This window comes from Musca autumnalis, unplaced genomic scaffold (assembly GCF_047663935.1).
Source record: "Musca autumnalis isolate F117 unplaced genomic scaffold, ASM4766393v1 scaffold_4, whole genome shotgun sequence".
Classification (NCBI taxonomy): Eukaryota; Metazoa; Arthropoda; class Insecta; order Diptera; family Muscidae; genus Musca; species Musca autumnalis.
This window is the reverse complement of record NW_027411977.1, coordinates 193,795,779-193,818,489: the sequence shown is the minus strand read 5'-3', so window position 1 is coordinate 193,818,489 and position 22,711 is coordinate 193,795,779. Positions and strand designations below refer to the sequence as shown.

Genomic DNA, 22,711 nt, shown 5'->3' with positions numbered 1-22,711 from the left:
GCACCTGTAAGCTAAGCAGTGCTTCTCGAGTCCCCATTCCTTGTTTAAATCCGAACTGTGATGTGCCTATATACTTTTCACATTGTGGATATATTCGGCTATGGATTACTCTTAGAAAAAGTTTTAATGCATGACTCATGATACTAATCAGTCTATATTCTTCACATTTTTTTGCGTTGTTCTTCTTTGGTATCGGTATGAATTTTGAAATGAACCAGTCTGGTGGATATTTCCCCGCATCATATACGTGGTTAAAGAGTATCACGAGTAGTTCGACATTTTCATCCTCTATAAGTTTTAATACTTCAGCTGGTATATCGTCAGGTCCTGTTGCTTTCATATCTTTGAGTGTTTTTATTGCCTGCTCTACTTCGTACCTTGTTATTGGGTTTCCAGTCAGATTGTCTTCTGTTTCTTCTTAAGGGGTTCCTTCGGCATCAGTGAATAATTTTGCTACATATTCTTTCCATATTCGTTTTTTCTCCGCTAATTCAAATATAGCTTAGTTATTTTCATCTAACATAGTGGCTGGCGCTGTTTTTTTATATACTCCTGGTGCTTCTTTTAACTTCTTATGAAGGTTGAAGTCATCGTGTAGGTTCTGTAAAGTTTCAATTTCTTGACATTTTCTATTAAGTAAATTATTTTTTTTTTTTGCTGCTCTTGTCAAGGTTCTGATTTCTTTATTTATCTCCCAGTATATTTCGAAATTTCTATTTTTCTGTTGGCTTCTTAGCATTCGTAATTGTTTTATTTCCTCAGTGACCCATTCATCATCTCTCGATGCAGGAGAGTTTTGTAGGCACATATTCGTGGTGGAGTTTATCTTTGTTTTGAGATTATGCCATATATTTTCCACATCCTCCTTGTTTACTCCTTCAAGTTTGGAGTTAATCTCTGTTTTAATTTCGCATTTAATATTTGGATCTTTCATCATGTGCAGATTTAGTCTGGGTGTCCTCTTCTTTTTTCGGGTAATTGCTAATTTGATCCTGATTTTAGAAAGTAGCAGGTTATGGTCAGATGGGACGTCCGCACCGGGGCAAGTTGAGCTCTTCATCACACTTGAAGCGTATCGTTTGTTGATAATTATGCAATCAATTTGATTTCTTAAGATGTTTGCTGGGTTATCATGAGGAGATCTCCACGTATAAAGTCTTCTGGGATGTAATTGAAACATTGTATTTGTAACTTTCATTTTATGTTCTTGGCAGAATTGTACCAATCTATCCCCTCTATCGTTGCGTTGTCCTAGTCCATATTTTCCAGTGACTCCATTTACCTCATCTCTTCCCACCTTTGCGTTAAAATCTCCTTGTATAATAGTAATTTCATGAGATTTGGTGTTTTTGAGTAACTCTTCGATTTCTGCATAGAATTCCTCGATTTCGTCATTACTTGAGTCCGATGTGGGAGCGTAAACTTGGATAATGTTCATATTAATAGGTTTTGTATTAATTTTTATCATCATTGTTCTGTCAGAATGTGGGATGAATCCTGATACATATTCTGCAATATAACTCTTTACTATTATTGCCACACCCTTTCTGTGCTTTCCTTCTTGATTTCCTGAGTGAAATACTCGAGTATTTTCCGATCTAAAATCTCCGCTTTCAGTCCACCATGTTTCACTTATTCCGAGAATGTCTATATTTAGTCTGTTCATTTCGCTTATAGTGTTATTGAGCTTTCCAGCTTCGTATAAGCTTCTAACATTCCACGTTCCTATTTTTAGTACCTTTTTTGTTTTACCTCCGGGGATTTTTAGCACCCTCTTATTGCCGGAGACTGAGGGCCGTGTTTCTTCTGTTGTTTCCATATTAATTATTATATGATTTGCAAGGGATTTTACTTCAGTGGTTTCCCGTTACCTTCTGAAGGGTTTGTAGTTTTCCATCTATGGTTGCAGCCGCTCCACGGGAGTTCAGACGCTGTTCACAGCCGCCCAATATGGGAACAGACGCTGTGGTAGTATTCATTCGCTGTTCGGAAGCCGTTTTAAACTTGTTACGCCTACCGATTTCCAGTGGTGGCCGTTCTAGCTGATTCAGCTTCCGCCCACCAAAGGTACTAAGGGACCAGCTGCCGCCCCTTAGGCTAGTTTTTGGTCACCCCCGAGTATTTTATTTCCTCGGTACCCTACTTGTCAGAAAGACAAGTTGAGCTTCCCCAATTCGCCAATGGGAGGGTCCCGATAGAGGATCTAGCAATCCCCCCACGGGTTAATAATAAGTATATATCCCTATATTTAACTTCTACAATATCAGAAAATAAAACAGGAAAGAACCTTTCCCAACCTTTCAGTACAGAACAAGGTTGCTGGCAAGGTGCCAATTTATTGTATACCCCATTTTGTAGGAAGTTCTTAGAAATTCCAAAACCAACCTTATTCCGCACCACGGCCGTCCCTTATGAACAATTTCAAGATTCTATCGGTGTTTCGTCTAGGCTTAGATATGTCTCATTTTAAAATCTCCATGCAGTGACCCATAAATAAACATAACACTCAGTCAATTTATTGCTCAGGCACAACCTTCTACTTTACATAAACACACACAAACCAACCAACACACAAGAACATTCCTTGCCATTTTGAATATGTTTTCTGAAAAATTGATAAAACCCTACGGCCAATATTTGCTGTAGTAAAAATTGATATGAATATCAAGCCACAAACTTGATGGGAAAATCCTCCAACTGAATGAAGAGAAACAAGGATTTTTTTCTTGTGGGTCATAACATTTTAACTGTCGGCTAAATTGTTTACAAAATCTTGAACACATCGACATTCTCACTTTGACAGCTTTTACAAAAGAAGGGGGTAAAGGATACACTGTTTCGAAAAAGAAGCTTAAATGTCAAGAATTCCTCAAAGAAGGATGTTGGTGATTCCTTTGATAACGTGACTGTGTGAAGATATGTATTACAGTGCTTTATTAAACACTGTGCCCCGTTTTTCTCCATGCTTGCTGCTTGAGCATGAGTAAACCATTTAAATTTTCCCCTTGAGATTATTTTGTCATTGATTTGTATTTCATTAAATAAGAAATGATATATAAATACCCTTTTACCCTCACAATTTGTCTATTCGATTATTTATTCAGTTAAACCGTTCGTCAGTCAATCAGTCACTCACTGAATCAATTTTATGGTAAATTATCATGACAATGACGGGCATAATAATGTCAATATTTGTTGTTGATTGAGGTTAAGTTAGGTTAGGTTAGGGTTGGGAAAAGTGAAAAAACAGATATGATAACGATGTTAAATAAAACAGACAGTTACACACCCTCCGCCTAGGACTCTAAAAAGAAAAAAAACGGATACCAGGAGTAGTGGAACTCTAAGTCTCCTAAACAGATCCCTTCGTACAAATAAATATTTGTTCCTAATTTATTAAAAACAAGCAGTATTTTCTTTAGTGAGAAAGGAAATTTTCGAATCTTGTTTTATATACCCTCCATTAATAAGGGGGGTATATTAAGTTTGTCATTCCGTTTGGAACTACTTGAAATAATAATTTTAGACCCTACAAACTATATATTCTTGATCAGCGTGCAATTCTATATCGGTATAGTCATATCCGTCCGTCTGTATAAATCACTCTAGCACCCGAACGGATTGAAGTAGTTGGATGAAATTTTGGTAAAATCTATTGTATGTACGTAAGACTTTTGGTATTGAAAACGGGCTATGTAGGTCCACGTTTTCGTATAGCCCCCATACAAAGTGATGCGTGACGCGTCGTCGTTTTAAGGAATTTTTAAGATGTTTGTCCCATTTGACCACCGAATTGGTTTAATTTAGTATTTTGTGTCTCCAGAGGCTATGAAACATTCCTACCAAAAAAGTTTATATAGGTCCATGTTTTAGTACAGCCCCCATATAACGTCCCATAGTACGCGTCACTTTAAGATATTTTGAATGTAGTAGTCCCCATTTGACCACAGAATCGGTTGTAATTTTGTATTTTGTGTTTGCAGAGGCTAAGAAACATTTCTACCAAAATATGTTTATATAGGTACAGGTTTTGATATAGCCCCCATAGGACGATATATCCCGCTTTTCGGTATTTTGAAGGCGTGTCCTCAATATCCCACCGAACTTTGTGAAATTTGATATTCAGTGTTAGCTAGTGTGCAAAATTTTCCCACCTGAAGTTGTCGGTATAGACCCATGTCTACACATAGGTTGTGGTTCAATATACTATCGAAATGACTGATAAAGAACTTAATGTATAGGTCCACGTCTTCATATAGCCCTCATAGAACGGTATGACCCGATAGTCGGTGTTTTGAATATTTTTGCCACATTATTTTACTGACATTTGGCATTTAGTTTCCTTGCGCTACAAAACATTCCCCAAGAAATTTGTCAGTACAAATCCGCGTTTTAATATATTTCCCATGCGGCATCTTCCGCAGAAATTTAGCATTGTTACATGAATTAAAAAAATAAACAAACCGGTAATTCCCTTCCCACATTGTGGAGTAGGGTATACAATTAATAAGTCTTGTGAGAGTGGTAATCGAAGCGTCTTCATTTAGGGGCCTCCAAACAACTTATTGTACTTTTGCACAGAAATCTTGGCGATGTCCAAATCGTCGGCCCAATCGCATATCCAGTCATAAATAATCGAGTTCATCAGTAATTTTTGTTGGCTGGAATTTTAGAGCTTTTATCTAAAGAAGGCCTAGTGCCAACAAAAATATAACCGATGTAATAATGACCGCGAGGACAACCTAGTGCAGAAAATCAAAACGATCCAAGGCATATCCTTAATCTGTACTTTTGCGAAAATATTCGAACTTTTTTTGTGAGCGGTACCTGAATGAGTAGACCGATATGCTTCTGGAAGAAATACTATGATGTACAAATCGTTTTCTTCCTTTGAGATTTTTGTGCGCACTCGAATGAGTGGGCCGATATGACCGTTCTTCGAACTTGATCTAACTGTTGACAATATATTAAGAGGTGGGACGTTTGGATCAAATAGGTCGATCCGATCAATTTCTGACCAAATTAGCTGTAAAGTGACGCTTAGCACACTTCTCCACAAAAATGTAATAAAACTTTCCATCGGAAATTTTTGTCTTCATATAGTTCCCATAGAGGTCCCTCCCGATTTTCGATATTTTGAAAGTTTCAGCATCATTATCAAACCGAATTGGATGACAAGAAAACATTCCAGAAAATAATTATCCGAATTGGTCCACATTTTCCATATGGCCCCCATAGAAGGGTACCACCTCCTTTTCGGTATTTTAAATGGCTGAAATTTTACATTTAGTATTCTATGAGGCTTTAAAACATTCGCCCAAAAAATTAAGTATAGGTCCACGTTTGATATAGCCCTCATAGAACGGTATGGCTTCATTTTTGGTATTTTGAAGATTTTAGCCACATTATCTTACGGAAATGGCTGAGATTTGGCATTTAGTATTAATTGGGACTTTCAAGTTTTCCTCCAGAAATTTGTCGTTTTAATTTAGCAACAAAACGGTACCTCCGATTTTCGGTATTTCAAGGTTTTATCGCATTAACCTTGAGGAATGGGTAAAATTCTATATAAAGTCTTCATTGGGTATATGTTGTATATACCAGCCGAGAATTGTCGGTATTCAGCTTTGACATATCTTTCACTTTATGTGATTCATAGAATACTTTGTTTGGCTGTAGAACGGCATCTCCAAATTTCCGGCATTTTGACGTTTTTACCCACATTTGGTTTCAGTCCTCGCTGGGGGTACAAACATTCGTTCATGATAATAGTAGACACAGATCCAGATATAGCCCCCATAGAAGAGGTATTGTGAGTTCTCTAATTTGAAGGTACAACGATTCCGCTCGATATCACCGTAGCGACTGTTATTTGGTATTTCGGATTCTCAATGGGTAGAAAACTTTCACGCAGAAAATATTAATCATAGCTTCATCTTCTGGTATATTTCCAATATGAAGGTACCTCCAGATTTTATACGCATCATCCAAATACTATAAATTTAAGATGGTATTTTGGATTCTGATGAATGTCTCATTGGTTTAAAACATTGTGAAAAAGAAATTGGTATATTTCAATTAGCATATTCCAGTTCTGCTAGGAATGCGTTTGAAAGAGCTTAGCTTAGGAAGAGCTTAGTACTTTGATAAACGTAAGGACACTAATTGTTTTATTTTACCTTAATACAACTCGTGTTGGAGGGTATAAAAAGTTCGGCCGGCCGAACTTAACGCCGTTCTTACTTGTTTTAGTTCAGAACATTTGATTGCGGCGGGATTCGGAGGGTTTATTGATAGCAAAACACCATTTTTTTATATATTTCTATTTTATTAATATACTAGTATGTTTAGAAAGAAATGTAATAAAAACAAGTAAAATAGTATCAGTCGGCTTTGCCGACAGAGATATACCCTCAGCCTGTGTGCATTGAAACTTTCATCTACGGACAGATCGAATGTATTTAGGGTCTTTACAGAATTTTTTGCCTTTTTTGTACAGTTAAGCTTGACGAAAAAAATGTGGATTAGGATTAAAGTAAAAGAATTTGCGGAGGAGGTACTTAAAGGAATGGATCGACATAGTCCATTATGGAAGTTAATCTTATTTTGAGAGTCATATCTTTTCGATAGATATCGCGTCCACTAGTCATTTCAGTGGGTCATCTTATAACTTTTGGACCAGAATGCCAGGAAGCATGGACTTGTCCACGGATAATATAATATCGTTATAAGCAGGACCACAACGAACAGCAACGGTATACATTTTCAAAGGATCTTTGCACGGACCTTAAACTGTACTAAGCCACAAATTTTGAACTTTTGTGGGGGACCTACCCTAAGAAGAGGACCATTATGGGCCATTTTAGAACTTAAGCTAAATTTGGACAACATATTAGTAGATCCAAAGTTTAGACCACATTGGTTGCCCCGTTCAAGAGATATCGTGTATATCATTTTAGTGAAATTTTTTAAATATTGGGGTAAATACCGGAAGTTGTGGACCGGTATTGCCCATCTTCGAACTGAAACTATGTTTGGACAATATATGACGAAGACCATACTTTAACCAAATCGATTGATCAGTTCGAGAGTTATCGTGCATAGGTGTTTTTCACACCTTTAGCGCTGTTTTCTCAATGAATAGGAGGCAGCGAATGCAAGTTGTTTCAATAAAAATCAAAATGATTCGATGGCAATTATTAAAATTATTATTAAAGTGAACTTATCTAAAACTTTGTGTGGGAGGTTCCCAAAGGAGTGGACAAATATAGTCCATATTCGAAACTGATCTATATTAGGATGCGTAAAGTATGGACGAGATGGGTCACTCCCTTCAAGAGTTATCGTGCGCACAATTCTTCCGAACATTTTTGAACTTTTATGGTGGGGGGAGGGGGGTACCTGAAGGAGTGGACCGATATGGCTTGTCTTCGAACTTAAATAAAGTTTATACAAAATATTACGAAGGCCAAATTTTTTACCGAACCGGCAGATCCGTTCGAGAGTTGTTTGCGCTCCGACCACTACACACGGTGTCTCAGGAAGTATGGAAGTATGGACTTGCTCCTGATGAAAATTTTACCGTCGTATGGGGGCAGTGAATACAAGTTGTAACAACAAAAATCAAAACGATTCGAGAGCAGCTCCTAAACTGAACTATGCCGAAATTTTGTGTAGGAGGTACATCAAGTAGTGGACTAATATATCTTATCTTCTAAATTAAACTAAGTTTGGACAAAATATTAGGGTGAACAAATTTTGTACCGAATCGGTGTCACGGTGTCGTAGTGGTTTTTGCAACTTGCAGGCTGTATTCTGAGGAAGTATGGACTTGCCCTGATGAGACTTGCACAACAAAAATCAAAGCGATTCGAGAGCAGGCCCTATGCTGAACTTTTCCGGAAATTTGTGTGAGAGGTACCCGAAGGTGAGCACCGATTGAGTAGATATTGGAACGTCATCTACGACTGCTAAAAATTGTACGATGTGCAACGTATGAGTAAATCGGGTACTCCCTTCAAGAGCTATCGTGCGCACAAATTTTCCGAATACTTTAGAACTTTTGTGGGGGAGGTACAGAAAATAGTGGACCGATATAACCCATCTTCGAACTTAAACTAATTTTGGACAAAATATTACGAAAGCCACATTTTGGACCAAATCGGTTCATCCGTTCAAGAGTTATAGTGCGCTCCAGCCAGCCCGACAGACGGACGGACATGTCTAATTCAACTCCAAATTGTCAAATTTCGTCCAAACATACTTGGCGTCTAAAACCATTATTTCGATTAAGCACATTTTGCCCGTATGAAAGTGTATATGGCGAAAAACAAAAATTTTTTACAATCGATGAATCCGAGTTTCACCCTTTCAGAATTCGCGAACTGTTAATATATTCTATATAGTATGATATACATTCTTTAAACTGAAGTGTTTTAGGAGGAATCCCATAAGGTCGACCATTAAAATTAATTTACGTGGAAGCTGTGTTGGCATCAATGTAGAAAAATAGGTAAAAATGGGTTGAAGCCAACAAGTTTTTTTATGCTCCCTTCCGATTTTAGGCTTAACCTTACATTTTATAGACATATGCCCAGAGAAAGACTCAAAGAATACTTCATGGGCAATATGATACTAGTGTATCATTTTTCGATATATCCACTGCATCCACCTAAAATTGATGCTGACATTTTGAAGCCGGAATTTCGGGGTTTTTTGAATTGTTTTAATAATTCGGACGCGCAACAAGATAATATTCAAAACTCACATTAGGATTATAAAACTCGTGATTCTACGTCGTTTAATGCATATCTCATGAGTGTGCTCCTTACTGCATCCTAGTAATTGGAGTCTAAAGGCCAATATTTGATGAGTGATTTTTTTTAAAAAACCTATTTTTTGCGTTTAAAATTTACAAGTGCCAATCAATTTCCTTTGTACCCCGCGTGAATTTAGTTTTTTTACGCGACGGATCTAATGAGACCTTCCGCGATCGAATCCATCCACTAAAACCGCGGATATAGATACCCTGAAAATAGGAAAAGCAGCAAAAAATTATTTCGACAAATCCGCGTACTAAACCGCGATTTTCTTGAAATTTTTTTACGTAAATGGAATCCTTTATACGCGATTATAATATTTGCGAAAACGCGTGTCATAAATTACAGAGATTCGCGTGTTATATGGGTTTTTCACCAAAAATAGAATGTGGAGGCACATCCGCGGTTCTTGAAGAATCTAATTAAAATTTGTATATTTGGACGTATTTTTGATAGGCGCTGACGAAACCGGATGCGCATCAAAATCGTATGCACATTGCGCGACTTTTACCAACTTTAAGGTTTTTTGCAGTGTATGATGCAACTGGTGGCACACAATGGCCCCTGAGTGAAACATCGAAATATGCATACATTTTGACAGAGATTGATTCGCTGTATCCAAAAACGGATGCGCATCAACCGACTTTAACTAATTCGCGAATAACAGGCTTTTTAATTATAATATTAATTGAATGATTGTAATTTCAATATTACTCTTAATTTCCTACCCTTATAAGTTATCACAGTAATCAGTTAAACTCTCGCGATGGTAAACCATATGTTTTGATGAAGTTTAACTGTATACATTCATTATTCTATGAGATGTTAGCAAAATAGTTGGAGAATTCCCAAATATTTTTTCTAATTTTTAGAATCAAACCAAAAAAATATTTGCAACAATATTTTCCAACAATAAGTTTTTCTCTTTTTGTTGTTGCTATAATATGCAATTTATGTACCCAATCTCTATAAATTTGGTATCATATTTTTCTACGCATTGTCTAGATTTCGCATATATTCTTTAATTTATTTTTTGAGGGTTTGTACGGATTCTGGGACAGGATAATTTGGATTTACTTCAAAATTTTTTTATTATTTGTTGACTTTCCGCGAAAATAATAATAAATTTAATAACTATTTAAACATCTACGAATAGATATGGACTGCTGTTAACGATTTATACATACATTTTCTCATAACAACAAAAAAGATATTTTTAAATATTTTTTCTTTATATGAGAATAAAAACCGCTATAACTTTTGCGCGCATTGGCCAATTTCGTGAACGCGAGCAGATTTGAAACCGGATTTTTTTTCTTTACCTCTGTACCAAAAATCGTAGATGTGCTCGTAAAAAAATTTTTTAATTTTTTTCAAATGGAATTGTAAAGGAATTTTGTTATTCGCCATATACCCTCGTTAGCATAAATGCCAAGGGTATAAAAATAATTTTTCTCCTAATATTTATTTGTTTTATATTATGAATTTGTATATGCAAATATTAATTATTATTTATTTTTTTATTTTCATGTCTTCTTTTATGGAAATTAACAGGTGAGTAAAATTTTCTACTAAATAAATTTAATATTAATCTTTTGTGACCCGACATTGTTTTTGGCCAATATTGCATGTTTGTGGATGCATATTTCTCACAACATTTAAGATATGTACATTAGAGTGACCCAAAACACATATTTTTTTTTGGAATTCCTACCCCCAAATTTTTTCTATTTGACCCAAAAACCTTATATTTGAAATTTTATGACGATCGGTTAAGGTTAAACCGTGCCAACCAAGCGATCTTTGTTTCCAAATAATTTGTATGGAGCCAAAGGCGCATTTTCACCAAAATTTCCTAAATGTTACAATTATGGTCTGTTCGATAAAAAAACATTACCAGTTCATTATTGAAGACTATATAAGGTCAGAAATGTATCAAAATGTATCTTCTATCGGGCGCCACTTTTATATGGGGGCTATATCAAAGTGTGGACCTATGCTGATAATTTTTGATGGAGAAATTTTGTGACTACTGTGAACCTCAAATGCCAAACTACTGATAGTTCGGTCAATACATGTAGCTAAACTCCTGACAATTGGCAATGTTTGGTAGAAAAGTTTTGTGACGACTTTGAACGTCAAATGTCAAAAATCGGGAGGTAACGGGAGGTGCCGTTATATGGTGGTTGTACCAAAACATAGACCTATATAGACCAATTTCAGTGAAAATGTGTTGAAACTTAAAATGGCAAATTACGGCAAGTTTAGTTAAAACTTGTAGCTATAATCCACAAAATAACGAAAATCGGGAGGTACAGAGACGCAAAAGACGATAAATGGTTTTCTTTTTCTGCTTAAAGAAAATCAATTTTTATTAAATTCTAAATTACCTCAACCCATTCCAAACTGACATCCGATTCTAAATCACATCCAAATTCATCCATCCATTGTGAAATACTAACTTCTTCAAATATCAATCATTTAAATAATGCATTAATAATATTCCACCAGTTATCGTATTTTATGGCTTATTTTGTATTGGAAAATTCCGAATAAATTGATATTTTATTGGTCATTCGTTTTGATATGTCTGTGCTTATGGATGTGTTTGCTCTTAACTTATTGTTGTTGCAGGCAATGAGGCATATGATTGATATTAATAGTTTAATACGTCATGCAAGCAAACGTACATACATACATATGTATGTATAGGTGTGTATGTTCATGTGTGATAATCAAAACGTATTGAAAACGTTTAGAATAAGTAATTGAGATTTGATTGTTCTTTGTAGTGAGTCATAAAACATTTCATGAATATAATTTTCCATAAATGAATTGTTAAACTATTTATTATTTAAGGCTTGTATTAGGGCGACAATCAATTTTCCGGAGTAAAGGGTGTATTAATTATTATTTTACTGAAATTCTTGGTTTTGTGTTACGATTTCCAGACCACACAATATCAAATTTTCAACGTTAGCGAAAATATCCCTCGACGTAGTAATTAACGCGACATTACCTGGGTATTTCAGCCATATACAATGGTGCTTTAAGACATGCCGTTAGGACTTGACGATATCAACTAGGTCCTATATCATTGAACTAATGTCCCTTCCAAAAAGAGTACCTAACATAACCAATGTTTTCATGACCGAAATAATCAAGACCTTGCCACAATACCTTTATGACCACAGCTGCATATGTGACGTCATCGTCTGGATGTTTCGAAGAGATTCAAACTAACTGATATAAATTCACACCATTACCTCCCTTTTCAATTATTCCAATCATTCCAATCAACATACCCTTTGCAAATCTGTTTCTCACTTCAACAATAGACAAAGAAATTCAAATTAAATGCCCACTTAGCAAACAATAAGCTGAAATGATGTTACAATTAACAACTGTTATTTAATATTAGTTAACACAATGAATAACAGATGAGTAGCCCAAGGGGCTTTAAGAATAATATCAACAACAACAGCAGCAACAACAACGCTAAACTATGAAAGGATAATAACAAAGGATACAAAATATAACACTAAAGCTAAATTAAGCTAAAGGCTATACAAATTTCTGCTAATGGAATGTGGTTAGGACCATTAAAAGATTTCGTATTAAAAGTTTGGAAGAGTTTTAAAGAGATTTCAATATGAAATAATAATATTCACCAAAATTTTAAATTGTAGAGTTTAATACCAATGACAAATACAACTGAAATGAACAATTTTTTTTACCCGTTCAGAATCCGAGATACCATCTTACAGACATTTTATTTAACGATGCGTATTTCAAAATATGTACGCAATATCTGGAGGTACCTTCATTTTGGTCATTTATCGTGGATCTTTTTTATCTATTGATAATCCCGAATACCAAGTAAAAATTACCACAATAGACTAATCCTTTGAAAAAAATTCACATCGAGCGGTATCGGAAAGTACAGTACTATGAGGGTTATATCAAAACAATTCAGTACATTTTTAGACTTTTTTGGCTATCGGTTGCGGAGATTTGAGGAAAAGTCAACATTTTTTTTAGTTTTCCATAAAAAATCTTAAAATGTTTTTTGAAGCTACATAAAGGATTTTTGATGCATGGTTTGGGAAAAAATTCTCTTTCTCAAATCTGTTCGAGATACTAATTTTAATTATTGCGCTCAAAAGTTATGGCGGTTTCAATTTTGATTATAAGAATAAAATCTTATAAAAACGCTACTCATTATATTGAAAAACATTGTTAATTTATGGCTTCCTACATACTATATGATTACACAGTACAACAAAATCGCATTTTTTTTAAAATTACAAGAAACCCCGCACAGATTATGAAAGAAGACCGAAAAAAAGAAGACACGTGTATCGGCGTTTTGAAAGTTTACGTCGGGAAGTAACCGAAATAGGCGTGGCAAGTTCCGCCCATTTCTACAGGTTTTGAAATATTCGACATCCGATTCCTTGGAATCCTTGCATTTTAGGTATAAAGTGTCTTTGGCAATATTACTGACAACAATGCGGGGTATCTTTTTATGAAATAAATTAGCCCTCATGCGAGTCACTAAAGGGGTCTTTTTGGTCCCTTTTTATACCCTCAGCCTTTAGGCTAAAGAGGGTATTTACACTTTGATACGACCAAAAATGTGCCTCATCGAAATAATGGTTTTAGACCCCAAGTATGTTTGTACGATATCCGTTTCAGACATTTTTGAGTAGATCTAGCAATGTCCGTCCGTCCGTCTGTCTGTATGTCTGTCCGTCTGTCTGGCTGGCTGGTGCGCACGATAACTCTCGAACGGATCAATCGATTCGGTTCAAATTTTGGGTATCGAAATATTTTGTCCAGATTCGATTTAAGTTCGAAGATGGGGCATATAGGGCCACTCCTTCAGGTACCTCCCCCACAAATGTTCAAAAATTGCCGCAAAACTTGTGCGCACGATAACTCTTGTAGGGAATAACCGATTTGGTCCATACTTTGCACATCGTGTAATTTCTACCAAACTTAGATGAGGTTCCAATATGGACTCAATCGGTCCACTCCTTCGGGTACCTCCCACACAAAATTTCGGAAAAGTTTAGTTTAGGACCTGGTCTCGAATCGCTTTGATTTTTGTTTACGCAAGTTGTATCCGCTGTCCTCTATACGACGCTGTAAGTTTCATTAGGGGCAAGTCCATACTTCCTGAGAAAATAGCCTGAAAGTTACAAAAAACCATATGACACCGTGTGTAGTGGTTGGATCGCTTCGGTCCAAAATTTGGCTTTCATAATATTTTGTCCAAACTTAGTTGAAGTTTAAAGATGGACTATATCGGTCCACTCCTTCCGGTACCTCCCCCACAAAAGGTCGAAAATGTTCGGAAAATTTATGCGTACGATAACTCTTGGAAGGGAGTAAACGATTTGGTCCATACTTTGCACATTATGAAATTTCTACCAGACTTAAATGAGGTTCCAATATGGACTCAATCGGCAAACTCCTTCGAGTACCTCCCACACAAAATTTCGGAAAAGTTCAGTTTAAGACCTTCTCTCGAATCGCCTCGGTTTTTGTTGTAACATCTTGTATTCACTGTCCCCTATACGAAGGTACAAGTTTCCTCAGGGGCAAGTCCATACTTCCTGGAAAAATAGCCTGAAAGTTGGAAAACAAACCCTATGACACCATGTTTATGGGTGGAAGCGCAAGATAATTCTCGAACGGAAATGCCGATTACGGCCAAAATTTGGCCTTCGTAATATTGTTTCCTAACATAGTTTAAGTTCGTATATAAGCCAAATCGGTCCACTCCTTCAGGTACCTACCCCACAAAAGTTCAAAAATATTCGGAAAAATTGTGCGCACGATAACTCTTTATGGGAGTGACCGATTTGGTCCACACTTTACACATTCTCATAATATCTACCAGATATAGATCAGGTTCGAATATGGACTATATTTGTCCACTCCATCCCGTACCTCCCACACAAAATTTTGGATAAGTTCACTTTAAGACCTTCTATTGAATCACTTTCTTGAGAAAACAGCCCGAAGGGTGTAAAACCCCCTATGGCACCCCCATGGTCTATGTCGGTCAATTCCTTTAAGTACCTTTTCCGCAAAATTTTTGAACTTTAATCCTAATCAACATTTTTGTCGGTTCATACGACCAACATTTTGAAACCCCCTAAATACAAACGTTTTTTGTGAAAAAAAAATTTTCAATTTACACAGGCTGAGGGTATATCTCTGTCGGCAAAGCAGACTGATACTTTTTTACTTGTTTTAAAAACGTTTAAAAACTCATTTTAAATGTGATCGTATCAGTTCAAAATATTCTACAAAATTATTTGTCATAAAATTTTACTATAGGTCCTCGAATACACCAAAACTCTAAATCGTACCTAAACGCCAGGAATCTGCCAAAAGTAAAATCACGATTTAGGGTTAATGCTGTACTTTATCTGAGTTTATTAAGTTTTGTCCCACAAAACTTCATTCTAGATAGAAGACGTCAAAGACAAAAATAATCCCCATCAAATTTCAATATAACTCGCCGAATAAGTGAAATATTTATTTGCAATATATATCAAGAAAATATATACATCAAATTTGCCAACAAAACACCCAAATATTTTTTGAATAAATTTGTTTTGTTCTTTTTTCGAGTTGATGCATGAAAGTAACATGAAATTTAGTTCTAGGCGAAAGATGTTAAAAGATGAAATATTCTACACAAAATTTTTGTGAGTCCTAGAAACAAACTATGTATCTAAGTATAATACTTTGTTAAGAAAATTACGTTTCAAAATTAGATATTATAGGTAGAAATTATTTGTTAAACTTTTAGACTCTTAATTAAAATTTATTCCATACTGATTCAAAATCTCCTAAAATACTTCACTTTTTGGGGGTTGTGTCAAAAGAAGAAATGTTCCAAATCAAATTTCATTATGAGTCTCTAAACAAAAGAAATTTGTAGCTATAATATTTAACATCTCCAGAAGTTTTCGCTTTTTATATATGATTAAGGACCATATTCTACCGTTTTTATTAACATTTTCGTTATCTGCGGTCACAAAATATATTTTATTGTGGTTTTTTGATAATAAATTCTTTCAGAAGATTATGTGTGCTCGATCCAAACTGTTTTTGGAATATCTATGGTGAATATATATAGGAAAAATATTGATAAATCAGATTGGACTATGAAAAATTACGTATTTTAGTACTATAAAGTAAAATAACGTCATCAGGATAAGTCATAGGTTCCTGATATTGTATGTGAAAATGCGGGCATAGTCTACGGCTATTGTCCAGTGAACAGGGACGTACGCAGGATTTCATTTCGGGGGGGGCCCAACTTGACCAAAAATCATTAAAATTAAAAATGTTGTGTATCGTTACTTAAAGCTATTTTTAAGGGTTTTTAGTTGATTTTATGTATATTCAATATTACCACAAAGTATATACATTCAATAGAGAGAGATCACAATATTATAGATACAAGATTGAAATTTGGAACTGATTATAATATACTAGTCATTGGATGTTTAGAATTGAAAATTAACCATATCAGACCACGTTCGGTATAGTTTCCATACAAAAGTTTTTAACCAAATTATCCAATAGAATTGAAGCAATAACTAAAAAATCTTTCAAATGAATATTACCCATATAGATGTACGTTTTGGAGTATCCCAGATTTTTCAACAACATTAGCTCTTATATGGCATTTTGGGTTCTAAATCCCGCAGCGAATAGCTTTCGAAAAATTTTCTGTAATTCGAGGCTATTAGCATAGTATTTAAAAATATCGTCAGTAATATGGATTTTGGAAATCCTTATGGTGGGAGAACATGAAAAGAGTGGTGAAAATAGATCCACGTTCGAACACAGGGATTGCATTCGCGAATATGTCGAATAGATATATACAGTGTTGGAGGATATAAACAGTTCGATCCGACGCCGTTTCTTCTTTAAAGTACATATATCACACACTAACTTCAGTGCCATTAAAAAAGTCTTGTAAGAAAATAATATTCTTTAATGTCATAAAACCACCAAAACTTTTCTATCTTACCAGAAGTGATAGAGTCCGTGAAAGGAGCCGGGCGTTGCAATCTATGACTCATAGACTCCGAATCCAACTCGCAGTATTGTTTGAGACTACGCAAAAACTTGGTCGAAGAAATATCTCTAAAAAGAGCTCGGTAACATTTTAGCTAAATTCTGAAGAAATAGGTTAAGTCGAAAAATTCCATCTGATACATCAATGCTTGTTGTTCCCGCTTATTTCTAACTTAATTGTACTACTAGATGTTTATGGACTCGATGACCTTTAAAACTTTCCAACGACCAATCACTTCTGTCGGCACAGCGGAGACAAACTGATGAAAATTCATAACTTTTGTTTTCTGTAAAACAAGTAAAAAGTAACAGTCGGGTTTGCCTACAGAGATATACCCTCAGCCTGTATGGGTTGAGACTTTTATATATAGACAGAGCGAATACGGGCTACATAGCCAATTTTTTTCTATAAATTGTGTAGCCAAGAAGTTTCAGAATTTCGTCTCCTGTTTTGGACGTATAAAATTTCCAACAATAATTTCGAAACATTTGGGGTGTATAACTTCACGATTGTTGGCGTTATGAACCTATGATTATGTTGTGCTCAAAAATGTGACTTCTATGAAAGCGCAAAAGTTTTGCCCTTTTGTACAATCGATGCCTGAAAGTATCGACTGATATAGTCCATTTTGGAAGTGGACCTAATTTTGGAATTCAATTTAGTTGGTCGGCGTAAGATTTAGAGCTTTTGGACCAATCCTGACATACCATGGACTTACGCACTAAAAATACAATATCGCTGTAAACAAGACCCCAAGAAGTACCATTGGTCAAAAAGTGCAATGGCTCATCGACCAGTCCTTAAACCACACTAATGTTGAACTTTTATGAGGGATGTATCCGAAGATGTTGTCCCAAATAGACCCTCTTGGTACTTGATATATGTACGTAATTTTAGGATGTTTATAGTTTCGTTCAAATCGGATAATTGAAATTTTGTGTTGGAGGTATCTGAAGGAGTGAATCGATATAATCCATATTCGAACCTACTCTAGGTCTCGCAAAAATCGAATTGGACTTTGCGCAAGATTTTAGGGAAACATTTTGAAGTCTGGTGCCCTAAGGAAGTTTGGACAAAATATTGCGCGATTCGAAATTTGGACCAAATCTGCTGATCTGTTTGAGAGTTATAATGAGCACGAGACTGGAACTGGAATAAATCGACTCCAAATTGTTTGACGCGGGTTTCGTCAAAACATATGATTAGTCTAAGAACATTATTTCGATTAGGTAAATTTTTATCGTGATGGTTCAAAAGGAAGTTTTTGAGGATTCTGAAACACCAATGTTCATAAATGAGAAAAATCCAAAAACAAGAAAAAATCGCTGGAGGGAATTTTAAATAAGTTCACATTTTTAGGTATATTTTAGGTTTTCGCGATTTTGCTTGGAAACCGCTAGTCCTTTTGAAATGGGGATAAAAAATGTTGTGACTTTGAAAATTTGTTTGATTTGTTCCTAGGTTTTACTATTTTTTAGATAAAGAAGTTCAGGACACATTTTTGGGTTTTTTGTTAGGTTTTCACGATTTGCTTCAAAACAGTAAGTCTTATCGAAATGGGACTACAGAAAGTCTTATAGCTGTGAAAATTCTCCACAAGATTGGGATTCGTAATTTTTTACTCGGTTGTACCATTTTTGAGACATATAAGTTAAAGTTAGAAAATTGTAGTCATGAAACTGTTTTAAAAGGAGACGATACACTCAGTGAATTGTCCCAATTTGAACTTCTATATTTCAAAAATGGTAAAACCCACGAAAATATCATATAAAAACAATATTGTAGAGAATTTTCACTGCTACAACATTTTCTTTAGTTACATTTTGATATGGCTTTTGGTTTCCCAGCAAAACCGTCCAAACCTAAAAAACCCTAAAATTGCGATTTTTTATTTTCTCATCTAAGCTTCTTTCATTTGAAGTTGGTTCAAGAGCAATACAAATAACTGCATATTTTAATACAATACCATATAACCAAAGTTTAAGCATTAATTTCGTTTACGGTTGTTTTCAGCTACAAATTTCTTACTTATAGGAAAAAATTTAGATTGGCATGCTATTTATAGCAGATATTATCACTTTATTATGCACAACAATACATTTTTCTCCATTATTTTATTCCACTGTTTAGCAACAAATTGATATAAACTAGGAATACCAAATTTTGATTAAGGCAGTAAAACAATTTTCTAAATGGTTTTCGAGATATACTCCACGAAAAACCCTTGGTGTGTCGTACATATTGTCCAATAGACATTTCATTTTATGTACTTCTAATCCGCACAATACTGAATTTGTAATCGTTTTGAAAACAAAATGAGTTTAAAGCCTCAAGACCTTTATATTCATTACAGAATTTCAAAACACTGGCATGGCATAAAGAAGGAATTCAGTTTTGCTGGAAGTTTCTCTAAAAAGAGTATTCACACAAAAAAAATAAATATTTCTTAGACAACTTGTTGACAAAGTACATTTTCAGTACAGAACCTTCAGAACAATATCAGTTTTCATTTGAAATTTCAAAAACAAAAATTATTTTAGAGAAAAAATCGTAATAATTTGTTAAAGTAGCTAAAAAAATTTTGTCGGACCAAACCATTTCGGGGGGGGCCCGGGCCCCCCGTGCCCCCCCCCCCCCCCTGCGTACGTCCCTGCCAGTGAATATATATCTGACATACGAGTCCTAACATCCATGGTTTTGGCATGGTCCTAAATACTATAATGATGGCAACTACTACCGCTCTGATAAAATTTACTGAATTTTTGGCAAATTTAATGTATATATTTTCTTGATATATATTGCAAATACATATTTCATTTATTCGGCGACTTATATTGAAATTTGATGGGGATTATTTTTGTCTTTGACGTCTTCTATCTAGAATGAAGTTTTGTGGGACAAAACTTAATAAACTCAGATAAAGTACAACATTAACCATAAAACGTGATTTTACTTTTGGCAGATTCCTGGCGTTTAGGTACGATTTAGAGTTTTGATGTATTCGGGGACCTATAGTAAAATTTTATGACAAATAATTTTGTAGAATATTTTGATCTGATACGATCACATTTAAAATGAGTTTTTAAACGTTTTTAAAAAAGGGACCAAAAAGACCCCTTTACTGACTCGCATGAGGGTTAATTTATTTCATAAAAAGATACCCCGCATTGTTGTCAGTAATATTGCCAAAGACACTTTATACCTAAAATGCAAGGATTCCAAGGAATCGGATGTCGAATATTTCAAAACCTGTAGAAATGGGCGGAACTTGCCACGCCTATTTCGGTTACTTCCCGACGTAAACTTTCAAAACGCCGATACACGTGTCTTCTTTTTTTCGGTCCTCTTTCATAATCTGGACGAGTTATCTTGTAATTATTTTTTGTGTTGTACAGTGTTATAGAGGTCCCATAACTTAAAAAAATTCAAATTTTCGCGAAAATTAACAATGATTTCAAAAAAGTTGGCAGTTTGTAACTTGATTTAATAAAATTCCATCTGTTTATCCATCTTTAAAATAATTTAAGATATGTACGTAATCGAAACATCGCGAAAATTCAAATGAAACCAAAACTAAAGAAATATGTTTAGCTGTTTACATATTATAGCAGAAGCAAAAATATATATTCAGCAAATTTATAAATTTTTTGTAAGAAAAAAATGTTTTCAAATTTATTATGTGAGTTAGTTGAAGAAATTGTAGGAAGGTATTACGGAGTTATTCCTCAATTTTAGTTAATTTTCACACAAAAACGTACAATTTGTATGCGCATCCGATTTCACTATCAACCACATATCATTATTTTGTTATTTTTTTCGATTTTGAACTATTTTCAAAAGCAATTATTTTTACCTTAATAGACAAATAATTTAGATATTAGATATTAGTTAGATAATAGAGCTGTTAACGCTCTGACTATTATCACGATTGGTGATTCATATCCCATAAATTTTAGTATTTTGATGCTTTATCCAAGTTTAGGCCAGTTTCCATTAGCCCTTTATGTAAAGATCGTCCAAAAAACGTATCCGTAAGACCACATGATGTTTTGATGTTGTTTTTGATGCTGAGGACCTACAGCATCTTAACTGCATGCCGAACAAATATTTTCTTCATATTCAAAGAATTGGATGATTGGCTGATATAAGGCTTTTTTTACACACTTCCTTAAAAGCAAAATTTTAAGAAATACTTCTGAAGTTGCCCTAAAAATCCGTTTCTTAAACAGCTTTTACACCTAAAATGTTTTATAACACATGCTTCGTTTATGTTGTCTATTTCATAGAATATCTGTATAAATAATGTAAATTCCCAAAACTCCTGTACAATGCAAATATAAAATGCGTTTTAGGTTTTGCATTGTATAAAACACAGTTTTCTAATGAAACCGATCTAAATTAAGTATTTTTGAAAGAAAAACGTAAGTTTATATACAAAAATAAAGTACGGTTTATACCAACCATAGTGCAATATTAAAGTCAAAGTCAACATTTCAATCGTTAAAGTTGGCAATTTTGGCACAAAACTCAAGTAAACATATTTTTATTGTCCTTTTTCTTTCACACTCCTATTTTTTAACAAAAATTTTGAAGACGATTTATAATGTTAGCATAAACAGTAAATTATTTAAAACAAATTGTAACATTTCTGTTAATGAATTAACAGTTGGGAAGACAAGAAATGGTAAAAACACACAAAATAGACCAATATAGAGACGATTAACCAAGTTCATTTGACCATCCCCTTGGTTTTTATGGTCACTCCTATTATTTTGAACGCAACTGTATATGGGAGCTATATCCAAATCTGAACCGATTTCGATATAATTTGACCAATTTCTAGACCAAATTCCGTTCCACATTTACAATTTCTTCAAAAATGGACAGATATAACGCGTTTGGTGCATCAAATACTTAATTTTGTTGTGTTATTTATTTACATATATTTATTTATTATTCATCTTATTAATTACAACTTATTTACATTTTACCTTTAGTTTTTATGCATTTAATTGCTTTAATATCTGATCTGATTTTATACAAAAAACATTTCAATTTAATCCTGCTTGTTTGGTGGTTGCGTCGGCTTGGTTGATCTTGAAAATTTCGTTGTGTGGATTGGATGGACCTGAAAATTTCGTTGGATGGGTTGATTGACTCGAAAATTTCGTGGGTGGCTTGATTGACTTGAACATTTCGTTGAGTCGGCATGGCTTGATTGGTCTTGAAAATTTCGTTAAGTTGATTTACTTGACTTGTTGGAAGCGTTGACTTAGAACGACTTAACTTATTTTTTATTCCAAGGCTTGAATGGAGAAACAAGTGGCTTGTGCAGATGTTTAGTCAGTACTGCTATAGAGCGCTCGCTATGTGTCCGAATTTCATAATAAAATATATATGGGAGCTACATTTAACTCCGAACCTATTTAAATTAAATTTTGATACCTTACCTTTAGTCACAATTCTGTCACACATTGCAATATTAATCAAAATTGGAGATACCTACATTGCGTGATCGGTGCAACAAATATATTAAATCGGGCGAAAATATATGGAAGCTATATCCAAATCTAAACCAAACTTAAAAAACTTATAAACTTATTATACCCTCAGCATTTATGCTAACGAGGGTATATACATTTTCATACGGGCAAAATGTGCCTCATCGAAATAATGGTTTTAGAAGTATGTTTGGACGAAATGTGTTTCAGACAATTTGGAGTCGAATTAGCAATGTCCGTCCGTCTGTCTGTCTGGCTGGTGCGCACGATAACTCTAGAAC

The 22,711-nt window shown here is 34.7% G+C and overlaps 1 protein-coding gene across 3 annotated transcripts in view; it reads left to right on the top strand.

Moving 5' to 3' along the window:
• The window catches only part of DCX-EMAP (Doublecortin-domain-containing echinoderm-microtubule-associated protein), a 701,411-nt gene that overhangs the window by 333,613 nt on the left and 345,087 nt on the right, over positions 1-22,711 (top strand). The gene's annotated exons all lie outside the window — the stretch shown is intronic.